The sequence below is a fragment of the Castor canadensis genome, chromosome 18 (assembly GCF_047511655.1).
Source record: "Castor canadensis chromosome 18, mCasCan1.hap1v2, whole genome shotgun sequence".
Lineage (NCBI taxonomy): Eukaryota > Metazoa > Chordata > Mammalia > Rodentia > Castoridae > Castor > Castor canadensis.
This window is the reverse complement of record NC_133403.1, coordinates 4,323,517-4,340,452: the sequence shown is the minus strand read 5'-3', so window position 1 is coordinate 4,340,452 and position 16,936 is coordinate 4,323,517. Positions and strand designations below refer to the sequence as shown.

General features: G+C 43.2%; 1 long non-coding RNA gene across 1 annotated transcript; it reads right to left on the bottom strand.

The window, feature by feature from the left end:
- Positions 1-8,285: 8,285 nt before the first annotated feature.
- LOC141418809 (uncharacterized) lies at positions 8,286-16,666 on the bottom strand. Its single transcript, XR_012443457.1, has 4 exons — positions 16,633-16,666; positions 14,572-14,779; positions 9,621-9,704; positions 8,286-8,690 (listed from the first exon to the last, which is right to left on the bottom strand). It is a non-coding gene; the product is annotated as an uncharacterized lncRNA (long non-coding RNA).
- Between the last annotated feature and the right edge of the window lie 270 nt (positions 16,667-16,936).

Here is a 16,936-nt window from a genome sequence, read left to right as displayed (position 1 = left end):
GGCTTATGCCTGTAATCCTGGCTATGGGAGGAGGAGATCAGGAAGATTGCAGTTCAAGGCCAGGCCAAGAGAAAAGCTTGCAAGGCTTCATCTCAATCAATAAAAGTTGGGTGTGGTGGTGTACCCCTGTCATCCTAACTACATGGAAAACATTAATAGGAGGATCCCAGTCCTGACTAGGCATAAATGCAAAACACTATTTGAAAAATACCTACAGCAAAAAGCACTCAGAGTATTACTCAATGGTAGAGCACCTGTCTAGCAAGCACAAGGCCCTGAGTTCAAATTCCAGTACCACCAAAAAGAAAAAGAAAAGAAAGAAATTTCAAGACCAGGCACAATAACTTAGCTACTAGGGAGGTGGAGGCCAGCCTGGGCAAAAAGTTATCGAGATCCCATCTCAACAAATAAGCAGTGATGGCATGTATCTATAATCCCAGCTACAGGGAGACATAGGAGGATTGTGGTCTGAGGCCAGTCCCTGGGCAAAAATGGGAGGCCCTACCTAAAAAATAACTAAAGCAAGAAAAGGCTGGGGGCATGGCTCAAGTGGTAGAGTACCTTCCTAGCAAGCGTGAGTCCCTGAGTTCAAATCCCAGTACTGCTAAAAAAAAAAAAAAGAAAATTTCAAAAACAAAAATTTTAAATTTGCTTACACATTACCCAGCTCAGTTGATACAGAGAAGCTCTCAGTCAGTCCTGTGTTATTGTCAATTGAGTTTAAATCAATCTGTGGTCTGCTGAGTGTTTGGAGTATTTAATTTTGTGAAAATGTGCCTCCCAAAAAGCAAGGTAAAAGTTATGGTAATCCTCCCAAACCAAAAAGGATACGTGATGTGTTTAATTTAAGTAATAAAGAAAAATTTTTAGATTTTTGGAAAGACAGTATGTCTTTAGCACAAGTTGGGTGACATTATAAGAAAAAATGAATCAAGCCTCCATAGTATTTGCAATAAAGAGCATGAAATAAGGTCTAGTTCTTGGTGACCAGTATTAATGAGTACCACAGTGACTTTTGTGGCAGTGGTGTAGCCTATTCCATGGGGTTTCCAGCTATGACTGCTCAGACCTACTGTATGCAAGGTATAGACAAATTTGAGTAATTTTAGCGTGCTGAATCCTGTATGTTCTGAGCACTGATGTTTTTTCCTCAACACCAGTCTCCTTGGAACCTGTAGACACCAAGGGCCTACTGTATACACTAATACACAAATATCATCACAAATATATACCCATACAGACACGTGGCACAAATATCAATCCTAACGCACAATATCAAAATCTGAGATGGAGAACCATCGATTCTCAAGTGGCTTCACTTAGAGAGGGTGAACCACCATGATCTCAAATGCAAAACCCTAAAATCTCTGTTTGGCTTTGGAGAAGGATGGTTGATGAACCTTTCAGCTTCAGTTTGGTTCTGATGGATAATGTGCGTTTCTTCTTGCTCCGAAAGAAATGCTGAGAAAAGAAGACAAAAAGAAAGAAAGAAAGAAAGAGAGAGAGAAAGAATGAAAGAAAGAAAGAAAGAAAAAGAAGGAGAGGAGTTGGTTCAAGGTTGTGCCTTAAAAGAGCAGAGAAACCAATTTTAACGTGGTCTTAGGCCATGGATCCAATCATAGAGCCTCAATTTTCATGGAAGCCACCACAACGCCCATTGCTCTGGTCTCCAGGCAACAGTTACCCAGGTTACAGTTTAATCCCATGTTTTGAATCATCCTGCTTACTTCCCACTTTCAGTCATTGAGGAAGCAACAGAGAAAAGCTTGGGAGAGCTCCCTTCTGTGCAAAGTGTACTCCAAAGCCATTGCTTCATGTGGAAGAACTATGATCGCTTCGGGGCAAAGGCCTGTTTAATGACAACTGTCAGTAACATTGTGATCACCATTCCACAACCTTGACAGAGGAGGAATGCTTGTGTCTTCCGGACCACAGGTTACTACTACCAAATGGCCTTGAAAGCTGACTCCTTCCATGCCTGATCATGGCATGTGCCAGGTTTAAGGTTTCCACAGTCGCTTAGAATCATAGACTCTCTCTGTTGAAAAGGGTTAGAGCATTGAATCCAGCGCCTTACTCTATAGGGAGAAAATTGCAACCCAAAGAGTAAACAGTGACTGGTCTCTGAGCAACTAATCCAATGTTCTTCCAAAACATTGTTCAAAACAAACTCTCAGAATTTCTTATAAAGTTTAAATGATCTCTGTCTGTAACCCAGCAATTCCACCCCTAATTTCTTAAGAGAAATGAAAACATACATCCATTAAAAATAACTTGCACACAAATGTTCAGAGCAGACTTATTCCTAACAGCCAGAAATGAGGTACAACTCAAATGTCCGTTCACAGGTAAGTGAATAAACAAAATGTGGGGTATCCACTCAGTGGAATGCCACTTACCATAAAACAGCATGCCACCAACACACATCATGTACAAACCTCAGAGATACTGAATTGAGAAAAGGACAAATGTAATTTATTTGTATTGATTTGTTATTGCTGTTATTGCATTTATTTGTGGCTCTACAGCAAAACTACTAATCCATGGAAATAGCAAATAGAAGGTAGTTTTCTAGGGCAAGAAAGGGGTAATGGACTGAAATGGGGTACATGAGAACTTTCCGGGGTGCTAGCAATATTCTATATCTTGATTGGGGTGGTGATTATACCATGGTGATTATACCAAATGTTGACAAATGGTCAACATTTGTCAAAACTCAGCAAACTGTTCACTTAAAACCTATGCATTTTATTGTAAGTTATACCTTAATAAAGTTGATTTTTTTTTTAATAAACCCTTGTATTTGCATTGCTTTTTTTTGTTACAGAGATTATTCTCACTTCTCACCTGTTAGAAAGAGGTAGGGGGATCACCCCGTCCCTCCTGGTTCTTGTTTTTGGAGGGGAGGGGACTGGGGTTTGAACTCAGGGCTTTGCACTTGTAAAGCAGGTGCTCTACTGCTTGAACCATTTTGCTCTGGTTATTTTGGAAATGGGGTCTTGAGAACTATTTGCCTGAGCTGACCTTGAGCCATGATCCAAGATTACAGGTGTGAGCCACCCATGCCTGTTCCCTCCTAGTTCCAGCTGGGTCTAGGAACCAAATTAATACAAGACAGAAGAGTGAGAAAAAAGCATACACATTTTATTAATTTTACATGTCCATGGGGACCTTCATAAGGAGATGAAGATATGAAGAAATGACCACAGCAAGACACTGTTATGCTTTTTGGACAAAGAACTATAAATTTGTGAAGAAACAGGGGCAGTAAATTTAGGCCTATTGAAGTACAAGTACAAGTGTCCAGCAATAAGGACTATTCTCTACCCCTGGCAAGAAGGAGGGGTCTCCTAAAGGAATCTTTACTTCTGCATGTAGGAAAAGCAGGGCAAATAACCCTTTCTGCAGCAGCAGTGCCTCCAATGTTTTTGGTTTAAAAGAACCGATATACCAAGTGGGCAGATTGACTTGACACATCTTCAACCCCGTCACATCCCCCAACCACTTTTACAACAACCCTGTGACACGAGGAAGACACCTCAGGGCATACTGTCTCCATTTTACAGGAGAGAAAACTGAGTCTGAGAGGCAGCAGCTTCAATCGCCTAGGGCAGACACTGGGAGTAGCTTTTTTTTTTTTCACAGTACTCACTGGGGTTTGAACTCAGGGCTAGACAGGCACTCTTACATTCTTACTCACCAGCTCTTAGGAGTATCTTTGTGGCACAAGACCTGGAAGGCAGGAAGCCCACCCTTCATTTGCCAGATAGACACATGGTGGCTCAGAGAAGCAGGGACAGTGAATCAGTGGCAGGATTGGGATGAGAACCCTGCATCCTCGGGTCCTGGCACCATGTGCTCCCCCTGCATGGAGGACCACCGAGCCTCCCCACTGCATCTTCAAAACCCTCTGCCTCTCTCAGCCCAGGGTCTGCTCCTGTTGCTCTGACTGCCCTCAGATGCAGTCCCTTGGGGACTCCTCAGACCCTTCTCTCAGCTTGTTCTCAAGGACTCCAGGGTTCTAATGAACTTGTCCACAGGATGGTTCCTTGAGAAACAGTTCTCACCATTATTCCACCCAAGGGTACCTGCCACCACCAAAAGAGTAAGACATTAGCAATCCTAAAAAAACAAGACTTCACCAGGCATGGGGGTGCATGACTGTAATCCCAACTACTCAGGAGACGGAAGCAAGAGGATCATGAGTTTGAGGCCAGCCTGGGCAAAGTTAGCAAGACCCTATCTCAAAAACAATTTTTTAAAAAGGAGGTGTGGGTAGACCTGAGGGTGTGGCTCAAATGGTGGAACAGCACAGAGCACTGGGTTCAGTCCAAAAGGGAAAAAAAAAAAGATAAAGGAATGTCTTCATAGTACTGAAAAAAAAATTTTTTTAATTCAGATTTTCCTATCTATGATTGTCATGTGCATAGAAGACCACTAATATCTAGTGTTGACAGGAGATAAAAATGAGTGTCCTTAGGTGTGATTAGTGGGTGTGTATGCTTGTATGACAATTTCACAGTAGCTATCAAAGTTTTAACACATACTCTCTGACCCAACAATTCCAACTTCTAGGTGTCTATCCTGTAGAACTATTCATGCCAGTGAGCAAAACGTATTCAATATTTATTATTCATTACAGTGGAAAAAAATTCATTACAGGGAAAAAAATCTCCCACTATATGAGATTGGTTAGAAAACAGAGTCCTAGATGGCTTTTTCATATAACAATACTTTGAGGAAAACTTTCTTTTATATGGACAACTGCCTCCTACCTTTCCAGGCCACTAGTATTCTCCAGGGTGTGCATGCATGAATGGGCCTCTGGCTGCCCACAGATGATCCGGTTTTGCAAGAGTGACAGCTCGCTCCCTCCCTCCTCTTCCACCTCTCTCTCTCTCTCTCTCTCTGTCTCTCTCTCTCTACTGGGTGCTGGTGGCAGCTCACTCCAGTAATCCTAGCTATCTGGGAGGCTGAGATTGGGAGAATTGAGGTTCGAGGCCAACCTAGGCAAATAGTTCACAAGAACCTCCCATCTCCAAAATAATCACAGCAAAATGGGCTGGAGGTGGTAGAGCACCTGCTTTGCAAGTGTGGAGCCCTGAGTTCAAATCCCAGTCCTACCAAAAAAAGAAAGAAGGAGTAACAGTTCTCTAAGAAAACAGTGAGTGAAAATAAATTTGAATTAAACTCTTGTGAACTGTACCAAACTGAAACATGGTCAGTATCAGATGGACAAGTGTTAAAATAAGTCTAATACTCATACAAAAAGTGACTAGCATCACTAATTATTAGGAAAATATGACTTGTAACCATAATTACTTACCTTTTCACATCTGCTAGGATGGCCAGTTATGTTCTAACGTAATACACATTGGTAAGGATGTAGTGAGATTAGAACCCTCGTATACTTGCCAGTGGGGCTTTCATTCTGGAAAACAGTACGGCAGTTTCTTAAACAATTAAAAATAGAATTACTGCTGGATGCTGGTGGCTCATGCCTATAATCCTAGCTAGTCAGGAAGCAGAGATGGGGGGATCACAGTTCAAAGCCAGCCTGGGCAAATAGTTCACAAGACCCTATCTCAAAAAAAAAAAAATCATGAGGGGATCACTGGATTCCGGGTCCCCCTGCATTCCCCAATATGCAGTCTTTCTCTTCTCTTTTCTACAAATAAATTCTCTACAAATAAAATCTTTCTGACCTCTGCAAAAAAAAAAAAATCATGACAATAGGGCTGGTGGAGTGGCTCAAGGTGTAGATTGTGAGCTCAAACCCCAGTACCATAAACTATGTATATATATATACACTATATAAACTACGTATGTGTATATATATATATATATATATATATATATATATATAATCACCATATGATCCAGAAATTCTACCTCTGGTTACATGTCCCAAAAGCACTGAAATCAGGCTCTCAAACAGATATTTTGTGTACCCATGTTCATTGCAGCAGTATTCACAATAGCCTAGAAGTGGAGAAAATCCAAATGCTACTGACAGGTGATAAATGGGGGAACAGAACGTGTTACAGATGGTCCCCCACCTACGATGGCTTCACTTACAGTTTCTCAACTTTGCGATGGTATGAAAGCGATACACATTCAGCAGAAAGCCTACTTTGAATTTTGGATTTTTATCTTTTACCAGGCTAGTGAGTTGCAGTATGGTGTAGCCTACTGTACTGCTGGGTGACAGCAGTGAGCCACAGCTCCTGGCCAGCCAGTCACGTGATCACCAGGGCAAACAACCCATACCCCACAGTGGACAGTGGTGCCAGAGTTTTCTGGATAGCTATATTCAAAACTTTATTATAAAATAAGGTTTGTGTTAGATTAGTTTGCCCAACCACAGGCTATGGCATGTGTTCTTAGGATATTTAAGTTAGGGTTAACTGGAGTGGTGATGCACCTCTGTAATCCCAGCACTCAGGAGGTGAAGGAAGGAGGAACTCAAATTCAAGGACAGCCTGGGCTACACATTGAGACCTTGTCCAATGAATGGGGCAAACTATGCTATGGTGCTTAATAGGTTTAGGTGTATGAAATGTAATCTCAATATACTTGAATTACAGGAAGTCTCTCAAGATCTAATCCCTGTGTAAGTTGAGGCACATCTGTATATCCATACATTGTAATATTATTCTGCCTTAAAAAAGGAAGAAAATTCTGATGCATATTACAGCAAGGAAGGAAGTCAAGGAAGTAAAGCTAAGTGAAACAAGCCAGATACAAAAGAAGAACAAATATTGTATGATTCCACTTAAGTGAGAGAGGAATAGGAAGTTATTGTTTAATAGGAAGATGAAAAACTTCTGCAGCATTGTGAACGTACTAATGCCATACAACTTTAAATTGTGTGTGTGTGTGTGTGTGTGTGTGTGTGTGTGTGTGTTCTACTACAATAAAAAAGAGTTCGGGGCCAGGTATGGTGGCTCATGCCTGTAATCCTAGCTACTCAGGAGACAGTGATCAGGAGAATCACAGTTTGAGATGAGTCCAGGCAACAAGTTAGCAAGACACTATCCCAATCAATGAGCCGGGCATGGTGGGTGTGCCTGTGATCTCAGCTATGCAGGAAGCACAGGTAGGAGGATCTCAGTCTGAGGCCAGTCCCAGATAAGAAAGAGAGATCATACCTGAAAAATAACTAAAGCAAAAAAGGGCTGGGAGTGTGGCTCAAGTGGTAGAGCACCTGCCTTCAAATGCAAGGAACTGAGTTCAAACCTCAGTGCAAAAAAAAAAAAACCAAGTGTATGTCCAAAGGCTCCTGTTGGAGGATGAGGAGAACGGGAGCAAAGGTTGGAGTAGAGACCCAGGACTGTGTGATCAATCAAAGACTTTAGACAACACCTAATCCAGCAGCAGGAATTCTTCCAGGAATTTAGCATAAGGCAGAAATACTGAGTTAGAAACCACGATTTTAGATGAAAGCCCTGAGCCTGCTACTACTTCCTTCTGCAAGTCACTTCAGCTCCCTGGGACTCAGTTTCCCCATGTGTCAAATAAGCAAGTCTTTACCCCATTCATCTTCATGTGAGGCTCAAAAGAAGGTTGGAAAATGTGGGCAGGTTCTTGGGGTGATCACACTTACAAGGGTGACTGTTAGGGCCCTAGCAGGGCGAGGGGAACTGTTGGCTTTTTTTTTTTTTTTTTTTTTTGGTCATTTTGAGGTTCTTGGCATCATGCGATCAGCCCCTCAGTCCCAGATTTCCAGCTGGGCCAGATTCACGCTCTGATGGGAGCCCGAATTCTTGATGCCTTGTGGGTGACTGGGGCGGGGGGACAAAGAAGAGATTCCCGGGAGATCTGCTCACTTTAGGTGCCTTGGCTCCTTCTCTGTGACTTTTAGAAAAGCTTAATGAACTTGAAACTTGCAGAGGTCACTGTCTGGAAAGAAGCACTCTAAAAGAAAAGTGTTAATCACGGAAGTTGGTAGAAGTAGGAAAGAAGAGGTGGCTTGGGTAGCCTGAAAAATCACTTTGGAGCCCCGTCCCATGGCCAGGCTTGAGAAACCAGAGTGCATGTAAGAGGGACCATCATTGGAAGCCTACAAAAAAAAGAAAAAATGCCTTCATGATCCGAAGGTGGAATCGTGGGTGCGTGCGCTCGTGGGTGTGTGTCTTAAAGGATGGCCACAGCCAGGACAAGTCCAAGGTGATGGGGAAAGGAGAGAAAGTATATAGCACTGTGGAACCAGTCTAGGGAAAAGGGTAAAGTTCGGGCCTTGTACCAAACCTTCTACCCCTTACACCAAGGCAATGGTTCTCTGAGGCCATCGGTAGAAGAAGAGTAAAAGAGATATGGTTACTCAGTCATTTGCTATCATTTATTGAGAACTGCCATAAGTGCTTGACAAACATTATCTTCTTAAACACCCCTGTGACATAAGTGGTGTTATCTCCAGTTTACAGATAAGGAAACAGACATTAAGTAACCTGACCAGGTGACATAACCAATGAACTAGAATTTGAACCCATTGGTCCTGTGTTGCTTAAAGATTTTATTTCTGGTTTTTTTGTTTGTTTGTTTGTTTTGGGGTTTTTTTTTGGCAGTACTGAGGTTTGAACTCAGGACCTCACGCTTGCTAGGCAGGCACTCTACTACTTGAGCCATTCCACCAGTTGAACCCATTGGTCGTAAGCGCAAATTAAAACCATGAGTCCAGAGAATGTGCCCTAGAGGAATAAAAGAACAGGAAAAAAAAATTAAAACCTCTGAGAAGAAACTCAGAGATCTGACTTCTAGTACCTGCTCCACCCAGACTCACTTTGTCACCTTGACAAGTCCCCTCCCGTATCCGAACCACTGCTCCCCTGTGGGATTATGTGTTTCTCAGAAACTCACTTCCACCAGTACCTTCCTGATTTCTTTTTTTTTTTTAATCTTGAAGTGTTACTAGCAGTACTCAACTTTCATTCATACTAACTGAATGATTGTGTATTTTTTTTTATGGTACTGGGGTTTGAACTCAGGGCCTCATGCTTGTTAGGTAGGCGTTCTACCACTTGAGCCACTCCACCAGCAAAACTCATTTTTATTTCTTTTGGGCTTTTTGTTTTTGTTTTGGTGGGACTGGGATTTGAACTCAGGGCCTCACACTTGGTAAGCAGGTGCTCTACCACTTGAGCCACTCCCCCAGCCCTCTTCCTGATTTCTTCACCCAAAGGCCTCCTTCATCTTCTCAGAGATCCTGATGTTATGCAATCACCCCCTCTTCTCACATTTCCAGCTGTGCCAGATTCAAGTTCTGACTGGAGCCCAAAGCCTTTCTGGCCTGTGGGTGGAGGGACTGCAAGGAGATTCTGGGGAGCTCTGCTCAGCTCAGGCCTTTTGTCTCTTTCTCTGTGACCTTTATCAAGGTTCAAAGCAGGAGGCTTATCACATAATGAGTTTGTACTTTCAGAGATCAAGGAAACACACTCCCCCTTCAGAAGGAACACAATTCCGGTGATAACCTAAGTCATGTCCATATCCTTCCCGTGAAAACACTTGCGTAAGGGAATGAGATACTGAATACTGCTATCAAAACTTCCTGATTCTACACGTGTAACAGCAATCACAGCTCCTCAGCTCCCTCACCCAGGATCCCAGAGCTGAATTCTCACCAAAGTCAGCTCGCCACCCTGAAGAAACCTGTTGGTCTCATTTCCAAATCTGCTTGCCTCAGTCACTGGGCCTCTTTTGAAGACCTAGAAATTGGGGGGGGAGGAGGGATGGGAGTGAGTGGTAAGAGTGAACTTGTTCAAAGTACACTGTACATAATGTACTGAATTCTCACAGTGAAATTCCCTCATATAGTTAATTTAATTCAAAAAGAAAAGAAAACGGTTTTAATCATCTTAAGTGAAGTCAGCCAGGTTCAGAAGGCCAAAAGTTCCACATTGTCGCTCACATGTGGAATATAGACCCAATACACATACAGCGATGTTATGACAAACAGGTCACACTAAGGGGAGGTCATACAGGAGAGGGGGAGAGTAAAAGAAGTTAAGAAGGTGAATATGGTTGATATTTTTGCTATACAAGAATGAATACAGAATTTTTAAGCCTGTTGAAACCACCATAAGCAGGCAACTAAGGCAGAAAAGAAGAAAAATAGAGGAGATGAACCAATTTGGTTATAATATATGTGTGTGTGTGTATATATATATATATATATATATATATATATATATATATATATAGAAATGTCACAAGGAAACTCCCTGTGTAGCGATCTTAAATAAACAAAAATATCGTTTTTTTCTTCTACAAAATCAGAGAACAGGAGGGCAGAACAGGTCCTGTCTGGGGGGTTGGTACCAGTGGGAGGGGAGAGGATGGGGAGAAAGGGTGTGGGAGGGTGAATATGGTCCAAATACTGTGCAGACATGTATACAAATGGAAAAATGAGACCTACTGAAACTGTTCCACGAATGGGGGGGTGGAATTAAGGAGACTAGTGGAGGGGGTAAATTCAAGTTTGATATATTGTAAGAATTTTTGCAAATACCATAATTCCACACACACACACCCAGCACAACAAAAAGAAAAAGGTTTCAATAAATGAAAAAAAAAATAGCTTGAATGCTAACCCTGGAAAGCCCACTAGAGCCAGCATATCTCATCCCCTGTCTTTCATAAATGTGACACTGAGGCCAAGTAAGGCCATGTGACACAGCTAGGACCAAAACTCAAGACTTTAAGCTGCTTCTTTGACACGTGACACCAGGTTCTGGACCCCACAGAATCTTCTTTTGATAGGCTTCTCCTAGTGTTTTCCTCATCACTGCCTCCAGAGCCCCCCACCCCTTCCCCAACCTGGCCACCTCATGTCTGCCTAGATTATTGCAACAGACTCTCAAGGTCTCCCTCCTCCCCTTCCTTCCTCCAGTCCATCCTGCACAATGTGCAGTGCCATTCTCTGACCCAAAATTGTCAAGAGCTCCCCACTCCTACCAAAGAAAACCCAAAGGCCTTAGCCTGGAATTCAAGACCCTCCACCATCTGCCAACCTGTCCCCCAGCCTCCACTCACAGATACTCCAAGTATCTGTGGCCTGTTTTCTCTCCTAGCGGGATCCACACTTTTCCAAAGGCAGAATACATGATGGACTGGTTTGTTTTCCATAGGCCCAGGATAGTACATTTTGCATTGGTTCATTCCTTTTCCATTCGTTAATAATTCACAGATTACAGACTTACGCGTGTATCCAAGTTCTACCACTTGCCTGTACCAAATTACTTAACCACTCTGAGATTCAGTTTTTCTCCTGTGCAAAATAATGATAACAATACCCTTTTTTTTCCCCAGAGTGCTAGGGATTAAACCCAGGTCTGAGGCATGCCAGGCAATCTACCTTTGAGCTGTATCCCCAGCCTCAACAATACCTATGAATGCACTGTAATGATTAATGAGATAACATATGGTATATGCTTGGCATCTAATAAGTGCATTTAGCTCATTATAACTAATAAGCCAATACTACTGAAATCAATAAACAAAGCTCAAATCACATGCTGGAATGGTGAAGAATTCCTGGGATATAGAAATATATAAAACTAAGTTAGGTACCAGTGGCTCATGCCTGTAATTCTAGCTACTTGGGAGACTGAGATTGGGAGGATCAAAGTTCAATGCCAACCTGGTCAAATAGTTCCTCAGACCCCATCGCCAAAATAACCAGAGCAAAATGGACTGGAGGTGGGGCTCACTCAGTAGAGTGCCTGCTTTGCAAGTGCAAAGTCCTGAGATCAAACCTCAGCCCCAAAAAAGAAAGAAAGAAAAAAAAGAAAATAAGGCTCACATCACTGAAGACTCAGATTGGTAGGGAGACAGAAAACAAGGAAGGAAACAAGTGAGTACGGGTGATAAATCCTGTGACAAACATATCTACATGGTACGTGGGAGAAATGGTATCCAGTGCTTGGAAGGCAGGAGGACAGAGAAAGCTCCCCAGAAGAGTGGCCTGAGCAGCATTTGGAAAGACCGTGATAATGACCCAGGGGGAAGCAGAAAACCAGGACAAATGGACAGCAGGCACAGCACAAGATGGAGATCCAATGTGCAAGTCAAAGCATCACCACACCCTGCAAACAGCTGCTGCTCAGTAAGTATTTCCTAAGTGAGAGGCAGTCAGGGATGGGAAGCAGAGAACCCTGGGATCCTCTACCATGGTCATGGGTGTGTGACCTGGACTATGCCTAACCCCTGCCTTGGGTTCAGTGCCCTCACAAGATCCATGAAACTGGCTCCAATTCCATGACTCTGAGGAATGGAAGGTAATACTGGGCCTTTGGGTTGTTCTCCTTCATTCCTCCAGCTCTGTCAGGGAGTGCATGTTTTTACTTGCTCAACTGAGAAGGAGTTTGGCCTTCAGAGGTTGGTGCCACCCTTCTCTGGTCGCACCTTCTCCAAAGCAAGAAACACTAATCACCTTGTGAGCATGATTACAGCCTCTCTCTGGGAAATCCAGACACTCATTTTCCTTTTCAGAGCTTGGGGGAGTAGGGGAGCCCAGATATTCTAGAGAGTTCCTATCCACAGAACACCTAGGGCAAAACAAGGATAATCACTGAATTCAGAGAAAAAAATAAGCAACTTCAGTGAGTGTAAAATTTTTTTCAGTGAGTATAAATTCGATTCATCTGATGAGAAGCAGATAAATTAGATTTAGAAATAATCATTTTGAAGGTACAAATACTAAATTGTATAAAGTAGCCAACTTTGCCAATTCAGTATTAAGTTAGCAGTTTTTTTTTTTAAATTGTTGTGCTTGGGATATGAAAATGAATGTTCCTCCAAAACCTCATATGTTCAAGGCTTGGTCCCTAAGGCAGTGTTCAAAGGTAGAGACTTACAGAAGTGTTTGGATCATGAGGATTTTGACCTAATCAATAGATTAACCCATTGGAAGATTCATAATTTGATATCATTATTGGAAGATGGTAGAAAATAGGAGGTGGGACTTAGTTGGAGGGATTAGATCACTGGGAGCAGTCCTTAAAAGGTATTGTTCTTTCTCTCTCTCTCTCTTTCTCTCTCTTTCTCTCTTTCTCTCTCCTTGACTGTCCACGCCCTTCCACCATGTTGTTTCTGCCTTGTTACTAGCCTAAAAGCAAGGGAGCCAGCCAACCATGGACGGAAACCTCTGAAACTATAAGCCAAAATAAATGTTTCCTGACTTAAGTTGTTTATGACAGGTATTCTGACACAGCCATGCAAAGTGACCAAGACACACAACACTCATTCTGCTGGATGCAAAAATTCCCCTGCATTATTAGTATCATGTAACCTGAAATCATATAACCAAAGGTCCGGTTCATCCTTTGCTCTTTTTGTTGTTCAGTGTCACATAGAACACTAGAGAGGAGGTGATAGGCCACGTGTGAACGACAAATACAAGGGAAGCTTCTCAAACGTCCAGCTGCCCAAGAAGGAAGTGAGGTGAAGATGGGGAGAGGGCAGGTGTATCAGTTTCCTATGCTGCTGTAATAAAATATCACAAGCTTAAGACTTCCTGGGGTCCTCACAGCCAGCCAAGATGACCTCACTCACACAGAAGTCTGCAAGAGGGTGGCCAGGCCTGGCTCTGATTGTATGGCATGCTGTGGAGACTTCAAGGGGTAACCCAGCTGAAGCAGAGACACTATGGTCCTGAATTCAGGGATCCCCTAATTGTTGTAGCTGAGGAAAAGACCAGAAGCTTAAGGAGACTCAGCTTGCTAGTCGCTGGTGGCTCACACCTGTAATCCTAGCTACTCAGAAGGCAGAGATCAGGAGGATCAGGGTTCAAAGCCAGCCCCAGGAAAATAGTGTTTGAGACGCTATCTCAAAAATACCCATCACAAAAAAAAAAAAAAAGAGCTGGTGGAGTGGCTCAAGGAAGGCCCTGAGTTCAAAGCCTAGTACCGCAAGAAAAAAAAGAAAGAAAATACCCAACACAAAAAAGGGCTGGCAAAGTGGCTCAAGCAGTAAAAGAGCCTGCCGAGCAAGTGTGAGGCCCTGAGTTAAACCCCAGTACCACCAAAAAAAGAAAAGAAAACTCAACTCATTGAAGCCACCCCAGCAACAAAAACAAACTCTGTGTTTGAAGACCCTGTGCTCAGTAAATGCACCAGCACAACGATGAAAGCTGAAAGCAGAGTACTGACCAGATTCCACATGACACAGACTCCAGAAGCTGTGAAAAGGAAGCCGTTTGCAAGAGGCAACCCTCTAAACAACCCCTACACCATCTTCCACCATGCACTGAAGAACCGTGAGCCTGTGATTGGGCTGGTACCTTTCCTTAAGAGTGGCCATCTCTACCAGGTCCCTGTGCCCCCAGCTGACGGACACTGCTGGGTCCTGGCCATGAGTGAATGAACACTGATGCCAGAGAAGGTGTTCCACCAGCTGTTGCAGGCTTTTCTCAACCAAGGCCTCATTATCAAGAGGAACTTGCCCAAGATGGCGGAGGCCAACCCCACCCTTGCCCACTGCTGCTGAGGGTAGAAGGAGAGTGGAGTTTCCAGGATGATCCCAGGGCCCTCTGTCACAAGAAACCATGTGAGTCACTGCCATGTTGAAAAATACCTGTAGGTTAGGGATGTAACTCCTTTTGAAGGGCAGGAAGACCTCACAAGAAGGATGGAGCAGCATTTTATTGCCAATTAATCCTTTCTTTGGAGCTAGAACTGGTTCTCCCTGCCCCACCTCCTGGTAATGAGGGAACACAGTGACGTGGGAATTTCCACCAAGAAACTCAGGTTCCAGGCTTCTAATCCTTCCGCTTGGTGTGGACCTTTGGGTGACATGAAAGGAAGAAGTTTTAGTATCAGAAAAGATCTATTAGAATATTCTCACCTTGAACTGGTGTAGTATGTGATAAAGGGCTACCATTCCTTAAAACCAACCTAAGGGAAGAAAAAGAAGAGGAGAGGACAGGGGAAGGAAGGGGAGAGAACTTTTCGCTTACGTAGCTTTTTTTAGCCTCCCTTTTTTCACTTAAATGCAATATGCTTTTTTTGTGTGTGGTCCTGGGACTTGAACTCAAGACCTACACCCTGAGCCACTCCACCAGCCTTTTGTGTGTGTGATGGGCTTTTTCAAGATAGGATCTCACAAGCTATTTGCCCAGGCTGGCTTTGAGCCATGATCCTTCTGATCTCTGCCTCCTGAGTAGCTGGGATTACAGGTGTGGGAGTGAGCCACCAGCACCCAGCTACTTAAATGCAATGTTTTCATGTATGTCTTTTCTTGGATTGATAATTTGTTTCTTTTGTGTGTGTGTGTGTGGTTCTTAGGGTTGAACTCAGAGCCTTGCACACTGTGCAGGCGCTCCCCCACTGGAGCCATGCCCCCCAGCCCACTGGTTATTTTATGCCCAGGCCACCCTGGATCATGATTCTCCTATTTACACTTCCAGCATACCTGGGATAACAGGCATGTACCACCATTCCCAACCTTTTACTGGTTGAGATGGGGTCTCACTAGCTTTTTGCCTGGAATGGCCTCAAACCATCATCCTCCTGATCTCTGCCTCTCAAGGAGGTAGGATTACAGTAGTGAGCCACTGTACCCCAAGACAACTTGTTTCTTATTATCATTGCATAATATTCCATTTGTATGAACATACTAGCTTATTGATCTCTTTGCCTATTGAAAGATGACATCTTAGCCAGGTACAGTGTCTGAGACTGATCCCAGGAAAAAAAACACAAGACCCTACCTGAAAAATAACTGAAACAAGAAGGGCTGAGGACATGGCTCAAATACTGGAGTGCCTGCCTACCAAGTGCAAAGCCTTGACTCCAAACCCTAGTACAGTCAAAAAACAGAGATGACATCATGGTTGGTTCCAACTTTAGCAATTATGAATAATTGCTATAGAAATTCATGTGTTGGTTTTTCAACTCATTAGGTTGTACAGGAGCACAATGGATGCCATGGGAAGACTATGTCTAGCTTTGTAAGAAACCACTGAGCTGTCATCCAAAGTGGCTGCACCATTTTGAGTCACCAGCCATGAAGAAGAAAGAGTCCCTGTAACTCCACACCCTCACTAGCATTTGGGATCGTCAGTGTCTAATTGATTTTTTTAATTGACACATAATATTTGTACATTTGTGAGGCACAATGTGATGTTTTGATTCACGTATCCATTAAGTAGTGATCAGTTCATCTTAAATTTCTGTCATTTCAATAAGACATTCAAATGCCTCTCTTATAACTGAGCCAGGTTAGAAGGCAAGGACAGGAAGTTACTGGAACTCTTAGGCACCATATAACTTAGCCCAGGGCGTTTCAGGTTAGACACACTCTCTCGGCTAAGTCTCTTTTCAACTGCAAATCCTCTGCTAACTGCAGAGCTGGCCAGAAAAAACTATGGAAAATTCTGACCCGTGAGAAGTTAGGATATCTGAGAATTAGCTTTAAGTGTGTGACCACAGTGATCCAGGTCCAGTCCAGATCTTTCCCTGCCTGCAGGTTATTGAAGATCTAAAATTGCCTTGAAACAAAGAGCTTGGCCCCTCTTTTTTTTTTTTCTTCATCACTTCTCCACCCCACCTGGCAGACAGCACGCTGCTCTTATGATTACACACACACCCCAAAAATAAATATTTTTATCCCCTTCACTACATTTACAGATCCTACCTGTATTCTTCCAGGCAGGACAAGAACCTAGGAGTCTTCTGGTCAGAAATTGCTAGAGACTACAACATAACTACTTTGAGACATATGACACATCATTGTTAATTTCGCTCACCTCCCTTACCACAGAGCTCCAGAACTCATTCATCCCATCAAACAATAGCAGCATACCCATTAAAGGACCTCCCCCCAGCCCGCCCCATCCTCCCCACTCTCTGATGACCATGAGTCTATCCTCCACTTCTAGATTCTACTTCCCAGTGAGGTCATGTGGTATTTGTCTTTCTGTGCTGACCTATTTCACTGA